The sequence below is a fragment of the Tiliqua scincoides genome, chromosome 6 (assembly GCF_035046505.1).
Source record: "Tiliqua scincoides isolate rTilSci1 chromosome 6, rTilSci1.hap2, whole genome shotgun sequence".
Classification (NCBI taxonomy): Eukaryota; Metazoa; Chordata; class Lepidosauria; order Squamata; family Scincidae; genus Tiliqua; species Tiliqua scincoides.
In genome coordinates this window covers 2,174,580-2,189,073 of record NC_089826.1, presented here as the reverse complement: position 1 = coordinate 2,189,073, position 14,494 = coordinate 2,174,580, and the positions used below count along the sequence as shown (strand labels likewise).

Sequence of the window (14,494 nt, the reverse complement as noted above, 5' to 3'; positions counted from 1 at the left end):
TCCATTCTACAGCAGCTCTGGAGCTGCTGCAGAATTGGAGAGTCCTGTGTTGGAGCTCCTGGTCCCACACAGAGCTCAGGATCCAGAGCTCCACTGGTCCCGTCCCTTCTTCCCTGCTGCCCCACCACGCCTCCTCCCTGCCCTCTCCCTGTCTGGGATGCCTTCTCCCCACCTCCCCCCACACCCCCTGTCACTTCTCCACCACCAGGTGATCTGGCTGACTGCCAGGTGGCAGAACATGGGCCCAGCGCCGTAGCTGGCCCCGTGCGGGCTTGCGCTGGGCTAGCTCCAGCACTGGGCCCACAGTGAGGGCTTGCAAACGGTGAGCCAGCATGCAGGGCTCTGGATCGAGCCCTTAGTCTGACTTCTCAGCAGAGGTCTGCCTGGTTTGGGTAGCCCTGTCCAGCTTATCCCCCTGCCTCATTAAAGCATGGAAGCCCTACTACCACCACAAGGTAGTGTCCCCCTGCCCTGGAATGCCTCCTCCCCGCCTCTCCCCACCTCCCCATTCACCTCTCTGCCCCTAGGCAGTCTAGGCGACCACTGGGCAGCGGAACATGGGCCCAGCACCGGAGCTGGCCCAGAGCAGCTCACGCTGGGCTAGCTCAGGTGCTGGTCCTGCAGTAAGAGCTCGCAAACATGCCTTACGGCACATTTGTGACGGTGAGAGCTGGCGCACAGGGCTCTGGATCGGGCCCTAAGGCTGTTATCCTGTGTGCACTTACCACCCCAGTGGAATTTGCTCCTAAGTAAACCCAAAGAGGGTTCCACAGCGAGACTTAATGCAAACTCCATGGAGCAGGGTCCTCGTGAACAAAACTGCATTCACACATGTGAACGCAAGTAGAACCAGGGAGAGATGCAAGTCAGCAGACTGATGTGCTCAGGAACGGCAAGGAACTGGAACCGGAACGCCTTGTGCAGGATCCACATATCACTAGAGCCAAAGCAGCCCTGCCTGCTCTCTGTCACATGCCCATCTCACAGGCTGCACCACTGTAAAGCAACCCGAACATGACAGGATGCACAGCTGCCAGTCATCGTCCCATGCAGAGGGCATGCCTGCAGTGTGAGTCTGGGCCCCAGCCCTGGGCCTTTTGCTCCTGGCAGCTTTGTGCGCCCCTCCACCTCTCTGAGCAGGTCCCCCTTTGATTTCTTTGCCTGGAAGCAGGAACGTCTTGAGTGCCGAGTGCTACTTTCGGAGCCCAGGTGGTGTGCGAGCCTGGCGCCTGCTCACACCCTGGCATGTGGAAGCTGTGGAATTCATTTCCCCAAACTGTTGGCTCGGCGCATTAATTGGGCCTCCTGTTCGCCTTGTGCTGGTGACGCATGTGGCTTGTCTGAGTTCTCCTCTGAGGAATTGGGCCTGAGATTGAGTTGGAACTGAACAGCACTTGAACTCCAAGAGAGAGATGCCAGGGCTCTACTGCCAGGAACGCAGGCCTGGCATCTGAACAGTTCTGTTCCCATCCTAGTCACAGACAAGGGTAGATTCTGGTGTTGGATACTCAGAGGGAAGGGAACTCTGTATGCAGCCAAAGGTTCTCTCCCCTTTAATTGCACTGTCATTGGGAAAAAAATATACTATGCAGCCTCTAATTGACCCCTGGGATAGGGAATCTCTCCCTTCCTTTCAATGCTGCTACCCATATCACTTCCTCACTTGCAAATCTAGAAGCTACCCTCTAAGAAACAACATACGGTTACATAGGGCTGGTCCATCCATGAGGCCAACTGAAGAGAGAAATTAAATTTTGTGAGATAAATTAAAAGGCCAGTTTGATTGAGAGGAAAATCTCTCACAAGGCTGAATGTCTGGAGGGAGCACACTGGAAGCAAGGCACAGGGCTACAGGGTGAGAGAAACATAGAGAGATAAATGAGGGTCTAGAGACAGAGTGGCTGCGAGGAAGGACAATGTGGTTGATGGGTGGAGGAGGCAGGGAGTGGAAGGACGAAGAGACCAAGAAAGAAGAGATGGGGTAAACCAAGAGGGGTAAACCAAGAAGGGGTAAACCAAGGTGGGGTACCAAGAGGAACATGGGAGAAAGGAGCAGATAAGAAACTGGGACACTGAAGGCAGAGCAGCTGGGAATCAGAGCGGACTACAGGGAATGATGGAGGAAGAGGGCACATTTTACATATTGCTTTGAGGCACCAGCCAAATATTGGGTTGTCTCTTGGGTCTGACTCTACATCTCTAGCACTCCTTTTTCGTATCTCACCCACCACCCCCTTGATGTAAGTCAAACCGAAGCCATCACACCTTCCTTTACCTAGAAAGGAAGGAGTCCTGATCCTGTGCCATGTGTAAGAGCAGATCTAGCTGCTCGGGCCAAACTCTTGGCAGAAAGAAAACAAACCCACACTCATTGGCCCAGCTGTCAGTAGCGCGCCGACACTTCCTTGCAAATGTGCAAAACAAGAGCCTCGTGTGCTTCTGCTCCATGTCCTCACGGAACCTGGTGCGCTGCCTCCCGCAGGGAAATCCCTTCATGCATCTTCAAGCAAGACCGACAACGCATGTTGTGTGCCAGCATGGAGCCCAGACACCAGCAGATGAGGAGGCTACGGGGGCGGGGAGTGGGGAAGCCAGCTCTGCAATGCCACCTCTCCGTGAGCGACCACAGAGAGCTGTTTCTCAGCCGCAGGAGGGCTTCACCTGTGGATGGAGTCATGGCTGGCCAGCTCCAGAGCCGGGCAAAACCAGGGTGACGCTGGGACCCGGATGCCAGCAGGGACTGTCGGCTTATGTCTGGGATTTATCCTTAGTCTTAACTTGCCCTTGACAGGGAAGTGGCCATCATTCAATGGGTGCGCAAGGCTCCAGGGTCCGTGTGCATCAGCCTCATTGATTCATTCCCAAATACCCTCAGTTGCTCCTTGGTCCAAGCCCCCCAAAGTGGCCTGCAGTTTGAAACACAAAACAGTCTAAAACCGCTGCAAAAGCAACAAGAAAAGCAGCAGGGGCCAGCCTGAAAAACATACCAGCAGGTGAAGGTACTCCAGGGTATGAGGGCTGAGCTGCGAAGCATCTCCTCACCCTTACAGTGGGGGTGTGAGTGGGTTAGATTGGAGGGGCACTGTGAACATGAAGGCTGTACCCAGTATGCCAAACAGACTAACTGGTTGCACATTCACCACCCACCTCTCTTTTCCACTACATTGTTCATCGTTTCAAGGTTTCCCTACACCCAGTTCCCTGTTTAACTCTTGGTAGTTGCTGTGGCTGAAACTCTTCCTCGGACTTTGACAAGTCACAGTGCAGGAATTATTGGGGGGTGGGGCGCAGTGGGAGGAACAACTCCCCCCCATGCTCTGCACATTATAGTTTCAAGTTACTTGCTGCGCACACCTGAAGCCTGCTGGGCTGCTTCCAGGTGGGCCTTGCTGGTAGGTTGCAGCGGCCTTCCCTCTGCTTCCAGTCAGAAGGCTGAGAAGCTCCGAAAGACCTCATGGGATTTATTGGGTTACCCTTCGTTTCTCTTTTCCTCTCCACCACCTCCAATTTCCCACGAGGTGGTGAAACACAATACTCCAGGCAGTTCATTGGTTTGCAGGTGTCGTATCACCAGGCCACAGCTGGGACTGTGTGTGCACCAGGCTTCTGCTGCAGGAGCTGTCCAGCACTGAGAAGGGACACCATCCCTTCTAGCTGACGTGGATTCTCCTTTTGCTGGTTCAGGGCTTTTAAACCGGGTGAGGCAAACCAGGTCACATCTGAGTGCAACCCCCAGTGCTTATCATGATTCTGAAAAAATGGCAGTGGTGGCGACGGCAATGAGGCCATCATGTTACCAGGCATGCTCTAGAACATGCACACATGGGAGAACAAACGTGTGCAGGGACCGTATCTGTGGGCTAATGGCATGTCTCAGGGAATCCTGGGATTTAACAAGGACAAGAGAAATGGGATATTGGTGCAAACAATCGTTTTTACTGGAGGAATAATTGTACATAGGAAGGAGGGGAAGTCAGGAGTAAAATGAAACAGAGTAAAGGAGCGGTGATTTAAAAGGCTGTACTGTTATGTATCCAGCTCACACCTCCTTTCATGTAATGCAAATCTGTGCAGCATCCATTACCCTGCAGAAGTGCAGGGAAACTGAAAAATATAACAAAGTAGCATCATAAATATTAAGAACAGAAAAAGCAAAAGAGAATCAAGTACAAGCCACAAACCAAGGGCTGCAAGGAAAGGAACCGGGCAGGCCTCCTGAGCAAGGGAGTTCTACAGGCTGAGTGCCACAGCCAAGAAGGTCCTGTTCTTCCACGTGCTTGACAAACATACCTCAGGTGAAGATGGGATGAGGCACTGGGCCCTCTTGGCAGATCTGATAGGCTGAGACGGATTGCGCAGGCGCAAGCAGGCGTTTAAACATCCTGGATTCAAGTCACTTAGGGTTTTACAGATGAGAACCAGCACTTTCAATTAGGTTCAGAAACACACCAGGAGCTGATATGGGTCAATAAAGATCAGAATAGCAATGGAGACAGGTGCCCCTGGTTGCATCTTGACAGTTTCTGCATCTGCTATTGCAGGACAAAGTTCCAAACAACACAGTCCTGGAACGTGCTGGAATCCCTAGCATGTATGCACTGCTGAAACAGAGACGCCTGCGTTGGCTCGGTCATGTCGTGAGAATGGATGATGGCCGGATCCCAAAGGATCTCCTCTATGGTGAACTCGTGCAAGGAAAGCGCCCTACAGGTAGACCACAGCTGCGATACAAGGACAGCTGCAAGAGGGATCTGAAGGCCTTAGGAGTGGACCTCAACAGGTGGGAAACCCTGGCCTCTGAGCGGTCCGCTTGGAGGCAGGCTGTGCAGCATGGCCTTTCCCAGTTTGAAGAGACAGTTTGCCAGCAGTCTGAGGCAAGGAGGCAAAGAAGGAAGGCCTATAGCCAGGGAGACAGACCAGGGACAGACTGCACTTGCTCCCAGTGTGGAAGGGATTGTCACTCCCGAATCGGCCTTTTCAGCCACACTAGACGCTGTGCCAGAACCACCATTCAGAGCGCGATACCAGAGTCTTTCGAGACTGAAGGTTGCCTACTATTGTTTCTGAATGCAGTTTCTTGCTGTTATATTTTTCTGGCCATCTTGGTACTTTTTGGGGGTGGGCGGGCTAAAACATTCACTCTGCTTCTATATCCCTGACCAGCAACCAGATCACTAGAGGGGGATTCCAAAAAACAAGTGAGAAGCCCCAGGCCCACAAAAGCTGCTGCCCAACCCTGTTGCCACAGGTGCTTCTCATTCACACAATTCTTTTGTCTCCAGCTCTGGAGAGCTGAATCATCATATCCCCCCCCCCCCCCAACAGGGTCAGATTTTCTTCAGAATTGGCCGGTCTTCTCTGATCTCTAAATGCAACAGTATTCCTAACTGAGAATTGTAAAAGAAAGCGGGAGTTCCCTGAACATTTGTTTTCCAAAATTAATTTCAGATCAAGTCTGCTCATGATAGCAGAAAACCCAAGTACTGTCTGGTATCTTAAGCGGTTTAAACTAGAGAGAGTAAACAGAAGTCATTCCCTGCTGGCTGAATTCTGCAAACGGCTTGCCTTGGCTGCAACAGAGCCGAACTCTCTGGGATCATGAATTGCCAACTGGGTGCCGGCTGCTTGAGTTACCGCAGAGGCAAGCATTAAACAAACACCAAGCGGCAGCTATTGGCAGGTTAGCAGAGAAGGCAGTGAATTCCTGGACATGGAAGTCGGGGTGTTTTCTTGGGCCCCAGGGATGTGGAAAACCAGCCAGGTGGCTTTTATGGAGGGATCGGATTGAAGGAGATGGAAGGCTCTGAACAAAGAGCCAAAGGCTCTGAACAGCAACAAAGGGCTGCCTTGGGGCTGGTGTGGTCTGCTCATCTTGCAAAACCGTACAAAGCGTTGGGTGTGATGCCTTTTAAAAAAGAAATCGTGGGAGAGATCATTCCAGCTCACACCACGGGCAGCACTGCCAAAGGGCTTGAGAATGTTCAGGCGCAATGCCAGGCTGTGGCTTGGCATTTTGGGCACCAGCAGGAACAAGCCTCAGGCTCACAAGCTGCTTGTCTGAACATTCTCCAGGCTCAGGGATGGGCCAGCTCAGGTTCAGTTGATGGCCCACTACCATCAGGGCAGGAGGTCTGGTCTAGAGGGTAGAGCCTCCGTCTGCCTGAAGATAACATCCACAAGGTCGCCAGTTCGAGGCCACCGGCACCGTGCGACCTTGAAGCAGCTGACAAGCTGAAGCCGAGCTATTCCATCTGCTCTGAGCGTGGGAGGATGGAGGCCAGAATGTGCAACCAGATCAAGAAAGAAACATCTGGACTGTTGTGGTTCTTGAAAGATAGAACCTTCTTTCAATTGTAAAAATCCCTACGGGGATTTAATCAGCCTGCCTATGTAAACCGCCTTGAATAAAGTCTTGAATAAAGACCAAGAAAGGCGGTATATAAATACCTGTATTATTATTATTATCAGGGGGCCCAGTGGGCCGGGCAAGTCCTGAACCCTCAGTACAGCAGTAGTGGGAGTGCACCGTGCACTATCAGGGTCTAGGTGGGGGTATCACGGCGGCCTTGCTTTTCTCACCTCACAGAACCAATCTTGAGGCTCTTGGTTCACGTCCTGGCAGCTTTGAGAGTCTTCCACAGCAACGGCAGTCTCCCCACCCCTTCCAGACCGCTGCTCCACTTGCCTGCTCCCTGATGTAGAATACTCCCCCCCCCAGTCCTAGGCTGAAATCTGGGTGTGGGCTAACATTCAAACACAGCACATCATCAACATATTCACATTACATTCAAACACAGCACATCAAACATTCAAACACAGCACATCGTCAACATATTCACATTACATTATTTCCAGGGTGGGGAACGAGATAGAAGCCATTTGGATTTTCTGTAAACTTCAACACCAGAAGTGTTTTGGGATATCTCCGTGGAACCTTCCTCGCAATTACTTGGAGGGGGGTCTTGATCATGCAAGCAAAAGGGGGAGTTTAGACAGAGGATGTAGGATAGTGTCTGGGAAAGAGAACATCTGGTGTCTGACAGTCCTCCCATCCCACTGGGGAACTGGGACCCAGAGAGGAGGGGCTATCATCCCGCCCCACACACAAATGTCCATAGCTAGTGATGAAGACATGGGACTGAAAATCAGCTAGTTACTCCCTCCCTCAAAGGATGACCAGTCCTGACAAGCAGGCTGCGGTCACAAGCAAGGATGTTTGTCTTTGTCAGCTTCATCAGGCTGCCAGTTCTGTACTGGTGAGATGCTCAGCAACACTGAAAGGCCTGCTTTGGAAAACATTAAAGAATAAGGTGCCTAAACAAACCAGCAAACCAAAACTTGCATGTTTTAATAATGTTCATTTGACTGGTTTTGATACCTCATAATTGGGAGTTGGGATTTTTACACCCCAGGAAGCCAAAACGGACCCATCAGAATGCACCCAGGGTCCAAAACTGTAACTGAAACTCATTAACTGGTCTATAAATTTATGGAAAGGATAACAAAGCAGATGTAACCAGGGAGGACGAAAAGACACCAGCTAAAAGCAGGACTGACCAAACAAGCAATATGAAAGCACGAAATTCAATAAATGAGGATGACTGGCTATACATAGCTGTATCAGATCTTGTCTGATCTCAGAAGCTAAGCAGGGTCAGGCCTGGTTAGTACTTGGATGGGAGACCGCTTGGGAATACCAGGTGCTGTAGGCTTATACCATAGTCTTTTGAGACTGAAGGTTGCCAACCAACAGCCCTATCCTACCTATCCCCCCTGCCACTGCAGCTGCACCGAGTGTACGGTGTTCGTGGGAGGAAGGCAATTCTCCTTGGGGTAAGTGAACATTTGTTCACTTACCGTGGGGAAAGCCTCCACCTGCTGGCAGGAGTCTCCTTGGATCTATGCTTGCTGTTTAGCAGGCTTAAGTCCAAGGCATGTGCACCTTTCCCTTTAAAGCATCACTTCTCCCCATAGTCGGAGCCCATGGATTCCATACTGTGCGTTGTATTGACCAATTGTGGCAAAAGGCCTGCATCTGTTTCTGACACTGTTTGCCCTTAATGAAGCCCCCTCTGTTTACAAGACCGCTTGAAAAGTTTTGATTCCGTCCTGTTTTCTCCAGGGGCCTCCCCTGCAAAGCTGTGTGGTTGTGTTCTCTGCTGACTTGTCTCCTACTCTCTGAAGGCCACTTTCTTATGGTTCAAGAAGAAACCTGTGTCTTGTGTTTTCCTTCCAGGCAGCCTCCTTGGTGCCACCTCCAACTTTGCTGACAACCCACCAGATCTCCAGCTCACTCTTCTGCTCAGAAAACCAGCTCACCTTTAAGGGGTTCAACTGGAGACTGAGGGTCTTTCCAGGACCGACTGACGATAACAACCGCAATAGCCCCGTTTCAGAGAAAGAGAAAAGATAAGTCCATAGTGAGTACTGAGGCCTGTTTCATTGTTTTATAAGACTAGTAGTCATGTATGAAGGAGCACCAAGGAGATATATTGATGCTCTTGAGGAAGTTCTTGACTTGTGGATTTAATCTGGGAATATGAAAGAGCTGCAGTTGCCCTCTTGATCTGTGGTTTTCACCTTGCTGCCTGTGTCACGGGGGCATTTTTCTCCCCAGAAGTAATCACGTAGCATCATTTGCAGAGTCTTCTGGGGGAAAAATGGTGGCCGTCGCTGATCACTGGAAGGAATACCTTTGCCAGGGCCAGGAACTTTTATCCACCTCCAACTTTGTTCATAACCCCTGAACATTCCCCAAAGACCCTTCCAATATCACTGCTTGTGGATGAGGGAGGCAAAATTGATGCAGTGTTGGGGGTGGAGGTGGGGAGCACACCATGTCAGCGCTTGAATGATCCCAAGTGATCTGAAACAGGGAGGAGGAGGTGTGTAGAAAAATGGCACCCTGTGTTTCCTATGCCTGAATGCAAAACTTCCATTGGCTTGGGGGGGGGGGGAATAAAAGCTATGAGGTGACCCTGGATTGTCCTTGATTGCTTGCTGATCATCAGCTGATATTTCCTCAATGGACACTAATGCCTGGAAGATGCTTCTTTAATGGCCCATTAAGGCTGATGGCCAAGACATTCTCCATATGGTGGAGTGGGGGCTCCAGAACAGCTGGGGGAGCTGTGTAGGGAGAGAGAACCAGGCCAGGGTTTTGCTGCTGCCTCTAAGAAGGTACCTGGGAGTGGGGCTGGGAGTGCCCCAAGTGGAATGTTCCTTAATTTGGGGGGACTGGACAGGCTTGACTGCCTGTCTAGGTGCTTCCTTCCTTCCCCGTGCATCTGTACATAAGCAGGTATTCCTAAAAGAATCATAAATCTTTCCTCCCAAAGGAAGCTCAGCACTGCAACACTGCTCCTGGAATGACCCACTGCTTGGGGAGGTCGGGAGGCACATAACTGTGCCTTTGAGTGGAAAAGGCTCCTCTTCTACTTTCTGGCTTGCATTAGCTGCCATCACGGGAAGCTTTAAAAGAGCTTTTAGTGGCATGAGTGAGAAGCCCCTTAAACCTCCTCCAGCCAAGACCTTCTCCAATCTTCTTCCGGGAAGAAGCAGGTTCTCTGGAGATGGGGCTGTCCCAGGAGGCTGCACCGCAAGAGATGCACCCTTGCCAGTTCAAAGTGGAGCTGACTGCGAGTCTGAGATGGAGTTCACAGCGAGGCACTCACAGCCCGGTTTGCCGAGAAGATGGCACACAACAAGCTGCAGGGCAGGGGGGGCCTCTTAGCATGAGGCCAGCTCCTTGCCCAGTCTAAATGGGATGGAGAAAGTGGCGTAGCTAAAGGGGGTGCAAAGCGCTAAGTTATGCAGATGCCTGAGTGCAAGAGGCCCTTCCTCTTCGGGTGGTGGGAGCAAAATTGAGGCGAAATGCAAAAAGGAGGGGAGGGGGAGGGACTGCTTGCACAGCACATTCAGGCTTCTTCCAAACATAGTGCTTGCACCCCCTCTAGCTATGCCACTGGATGGAGACCTGCACTGACTGTTCATTTGGGGCTTGGCTGTACGGGCCCCTCTTTCCAACAGTTCCCTGCTTCCTTACATGCACTTTCTGCACATCCAGGACCAAGCAGCAGTCATGTTGTGGCCTTTGATGCTCTGAACCGAGATTCCCTGAGCTGAGCGTCTCCCGTCCCCCAGAGCAGCACAAAGTCAGTCGGGGTCAGCTGAGAGGAGGAGGGGGCCATCTGCAGTGCGAAGCCATAGCCTTTGAAGGGACTTGGCCTCACTTTACATCAGGGCAAGGAGACCATTCCAAGGCCTCTCTCTAGATCCCTGCTCAAAGAAGAAGGACTTGTTGAACAGGAAACAAAGAAGAGCCTTGCTGAACCAGCCCCAAAGACCTTCTAGTTCCCAGGATTTCTTCCCAGGTGCCTCCAGGAAGCCCACAAGCATGAAGGCAGCAGCTCTCCTCTCCTCTGCAGTAAACCCCAGCAAGTGGTAACTGCCTCTGAAGCTGGAGGTTCCATTTCTTTATCAAGGCTGAGGCTTCTCCTTCTCCTCTGTAATCCTACAAAGCCATTCTGTATGCAGGGGATCCACTTTGGATCGAACTTGGTGGCCCACGGATGGGCTAAGGGTCCCGTGTCACAGGCAGTGCGGTTGAGAACAACCCAACACCCAGGCTGCTCTTGCCCTCTGTTCCTTTGAACGGGGAGACCCCGACCCCTGCTGCGGACATGTGTTTGGAGCCCTGACAGGGAGTTGTAGAGAAGCCTGTTTCATCATAAAATGGTGTGGTTTAACACCTGCGTGGAGCCTGAACACAGTAAAAGTTCAACAGACAGCCAGGGCCTGGTCCAAAATGGATCCCAGGAGAGGCAGATTTCTCAAATTCAGGATGAATGGATGTGGCAACCTTCGCTGGCTCATTTTGCAGCTGGAAGCAGGCTTCATTCAGTCACTCGGCTTCAGAAGGGTGGGGTATCCACATGCTAACAGGACCGAAGCGTGTGCAAGAAGAGGTCCGCGTCCACCCCCTGCACAACCCCTAAAGAGCACAAATGGTGCCGTCATCCTCTGAACCCGATACTGGCCGTAAAGCAATCACACCCCCCTGCCTGCCGTCCCTTGGTCTCTTCCACAGATGGTTTTGATATTCCCATAAATCATACTTATACAAGCATACATACTCTTGTGTGTATGTGAGTGTACTACAGTATATGTATGCATAAAATGACGGATACGTTTATTCCCCCAGAGAGGTCAGTGGAATTTATGAAGGGAAACAGCTACAGGGGCTTTGAGTTTCTTTCTTTGCCATTAAAACGAGAGAGATTTTGCTTTTTGGAGTGTGCGTGTGTGTGTGGGAGGGGGCATGCATGTCCACACACATGCATGTGATCGAGGAGGGGGATTTTGCCCCATTGAGCTTGGATCCAGTTTTTCAAGAGGTAAAATTTAAAAGTACAGGGCATGATATATATATTTGACTAGGGAGTGGATACTGACTATGGGCACAATACAGTATGAAGTTCCCCAGTGCAAACCCTATTGAAATGAAGGGGGGCTGCCCAAGGGCTCAGTTAAAAGCAAGTCCTGTCTGCCAAACTTCCATTAAACACCCCGACTTTCCTGGCACCACAGTTTGAAACCTAATTTCAGGCAGGAATCATTACAGCCGCCCTGGAATCTGTTGAAAACGTCAGAACTTGTTTCTAGAGCATGTCAAGCAAGCATGAGGGGGGCCTCCGAGCATGTACAAAGTACCTTTCCCCAGTGGTGTAGCTAGAGGGGGTGCAAAGCACTAAGTTTTGCAGGGAGCTTTACCGCAGTGTGCAAGTGGCCTCTCCCCTTTGGAGCCAGGTGTTCACCTCTGCTTTGCTCCTCTTGCCTGGAATGGCTCTGAAGGGGAGGGAAAGGGGCCAACTGCGTGCCACAGTGGGGCTCCTTGCAAAGTGCTTTGCACCCTCTCTAGCTACGCCACTGCCTTTTCCTCACCTCTGGGTTGAGGCAGACATTTAAAGGCAAGCACTTGTAGGGAGCTCGGTGTGCAACTCCTAAGCATGCTTTTGCTCCAGGCTGCTTGGGGGTTGTGCTCATCTTAAAGATTGTCCACCAGGAGCAAAAAAAAAGCCCCCCAAATTGTGAATGCTTTTCAACATCGTCAGTGCCTTCAGTCGGTCCCCTGCATTTCTGGAGAGATCCAGAGTTTAAGTAGACCTGTGAAAATGGTCATCTCCACCTCTGCAGGTACGCTTTGAAATACTGCCAACATTAGAATGCAAACTCATGCCTTTTCTTGGGGGAGGGGGCTTGTGCACCACCCGCCTTCCCACCTCCCTTCAATTCCTGCCTTATTCCCAACAGGAGTGGCAGCCTACAGCAAATCATGTTTACAGCCCAGAACTGAACCTGCAGCTGCGAAACTCTTTGTAAGGAAGGGAAGCCTGAGACTGCTCAGGCCAGGAGCCCAGAGAGACTCTGCAGGCTGCGGCCGGTTGGAGCACACTCAGCTCATTCTCTAACAGCTGAGTCTTGAACTTGAACACACACACCCCTTCTTCCTCTCCCAACCCCTGGATTTGGCAGTGCTGCTCAGGCTTGCTGCATGCACACTCACCCAGGCCAGCTCTGAAAACACAAAGAAGGGGGAGGAGAGGAGAATGCACTTTAAACATTGTTGGGAAGGAATGGTTGGCAACCTTCAGTCTTGAAAGACTATGGTATAAGCCTACAGCACCCAGTATTCCCAGGCGGTCTCCCATCCAAGTACTAACCAGGCCTGACCCTGCTTAGCTTCCAAGATCAGACGAGATCGGGAGATAGTGTTCAGTATAGGGAGAAGGTTGGCAACCTTCAGTCTCGAAAGACTATGGTAGAAGCCTACAGCACCCGGTATTCCCAGGCGGTCTCCCATCCAAGTACTAACCAGGCCTGACCCTGCTTAGCTTCCGAGATCATGGTATAAGCCTACAGCACCCGGTATTCCCAGGCGGTCTCCCATCCAAGTACTAACCAGGCCTGACCCTGCTTAGCTTCCGAGATCATGGTATAAGCCTACAGCACCCGGTATTCCCAGGCGGTCTCCCATCCAAGTACTAACCAGGCCTGACCCTGCTTAGCTTCCGAGATCATGGTATAAGCCTACAGCACCTGGTATTCCCAGGCGGTCTCCCATCCAAGTACTAACCAGGCCTGACCCTGCTTAGCTTCCGAGATCGTGGTATAAGCCTACAGCACCCAGTATTCCCAGGCGGTCTCCCATCCAAGTACTAACCAGGCCTGACCCTGCTTAGCTTCCAAGATCAGACGAGATCGGGAGATAGTGTTCAGTATAGGGAGAAGGTTGGCAACCTTCAGTCTCGAAAGACTATGGTAGAAGCCTACAGCACCCGGTATTCCCAGGCGGTCTCCCATCCAAGTACTAACCAGGCCTGACCCTGCTTAGCTTCTGAGATCAGACAAGATCAGGCATATGCAGGGTAGACCCTGCCCTTAATATGATGCTAGCAATAAACATGATTGTACATGTGTGCAACACTTCATTGACCCTTTCTTGTAATCTTTACAACAACCCTGTTAGGTAGTACAGTATTATTTACTTATCTTTATTTCCATCCATCTGTCCTTTGTCTGCTGCCTTTCCATCTCTTAAGAGGCCCTCAAGGCAGTTCACATTAGGTAAAAACACAGTTCCCTTCTCTCCCCCCCCCCCCCCATTGATATTCCTCTGGGAGCTGGAGGGGCCCAGTTCTATGGGCACAATCCTAACCAGGTCTACTCAGAAGTAAGTCCTATTGTGTTCAATGGGTCTTACTCACAGGAAAGTGAGGTTAGGATTGCAGCCTACAGCAGGTAATGGGGGAGTGACAGTGGATCCTGCTTTGACACTATATAATATAAAAAGTGAATAAAACATTTTCAAGTCTTGTAAACTGAGAGTCCACTGGATTAAAATGTAAGTTCACTGTTCAAACTGGTAAGTAAATATATTAAATAATTAAAATGCTTCTTAAGTTTTACAGCTCTCAAATATCTGAAGTTTATTGTATGTGGTCCTTACATTAAACAAGTTTGTCCACTTCTGATATACAGGTGGAGCCTTTTATTCCCAGGGGTTCCGTTCCTGAACCTTCCGCGGATACTGAAAATCGCGGCTAACAAAATCTGATTTTCAGAGCCCGCATGTGATCTGAACACGACTGAAGCTTTGCTCCAGTAGGGTCGGAGCTGTTCTGCGCCTCTGGTCTAAAATGATCATTTGCAATTGAAGGGACAAATTAGATGACACATGACCAGTATCTCTAATTTTGGGTGAAAAATGGCCAGAGGGTATGTGCCTATCCAGTTTGGATGACGACCAGGGACTGCCAGGGATGGTGTGCTAATGGTTTTTCCTGAGTGCTAATTTCTTAATGAAAATTGACCCCCTTCCAAAGTTGCTATTTGTTAAGGAAAAGTGAAGTCTCCTGCAGCCTCCTCTCCTCTCACATCTTTACAAAAAAAAGATTAGCAAAGACAGGCAGAGTCCCAGTCATAGGGTTCCGTC

General features: G+C 50.8%; 1 pseudogene; it reads right to left on the bottom strand.

Moving 5' to 3' along the window:
• Positions 1-13,325: 13,325 nt before the first annotated feature.
• LOC136656566 (5S ribosomal RNA) lies at positions 13,326-13,445 on the bottom strand (annotated as a pseudogene).
• Between the last annotated feature and the right edge of the window lie 1,049 nt (positions 13,446-14,494).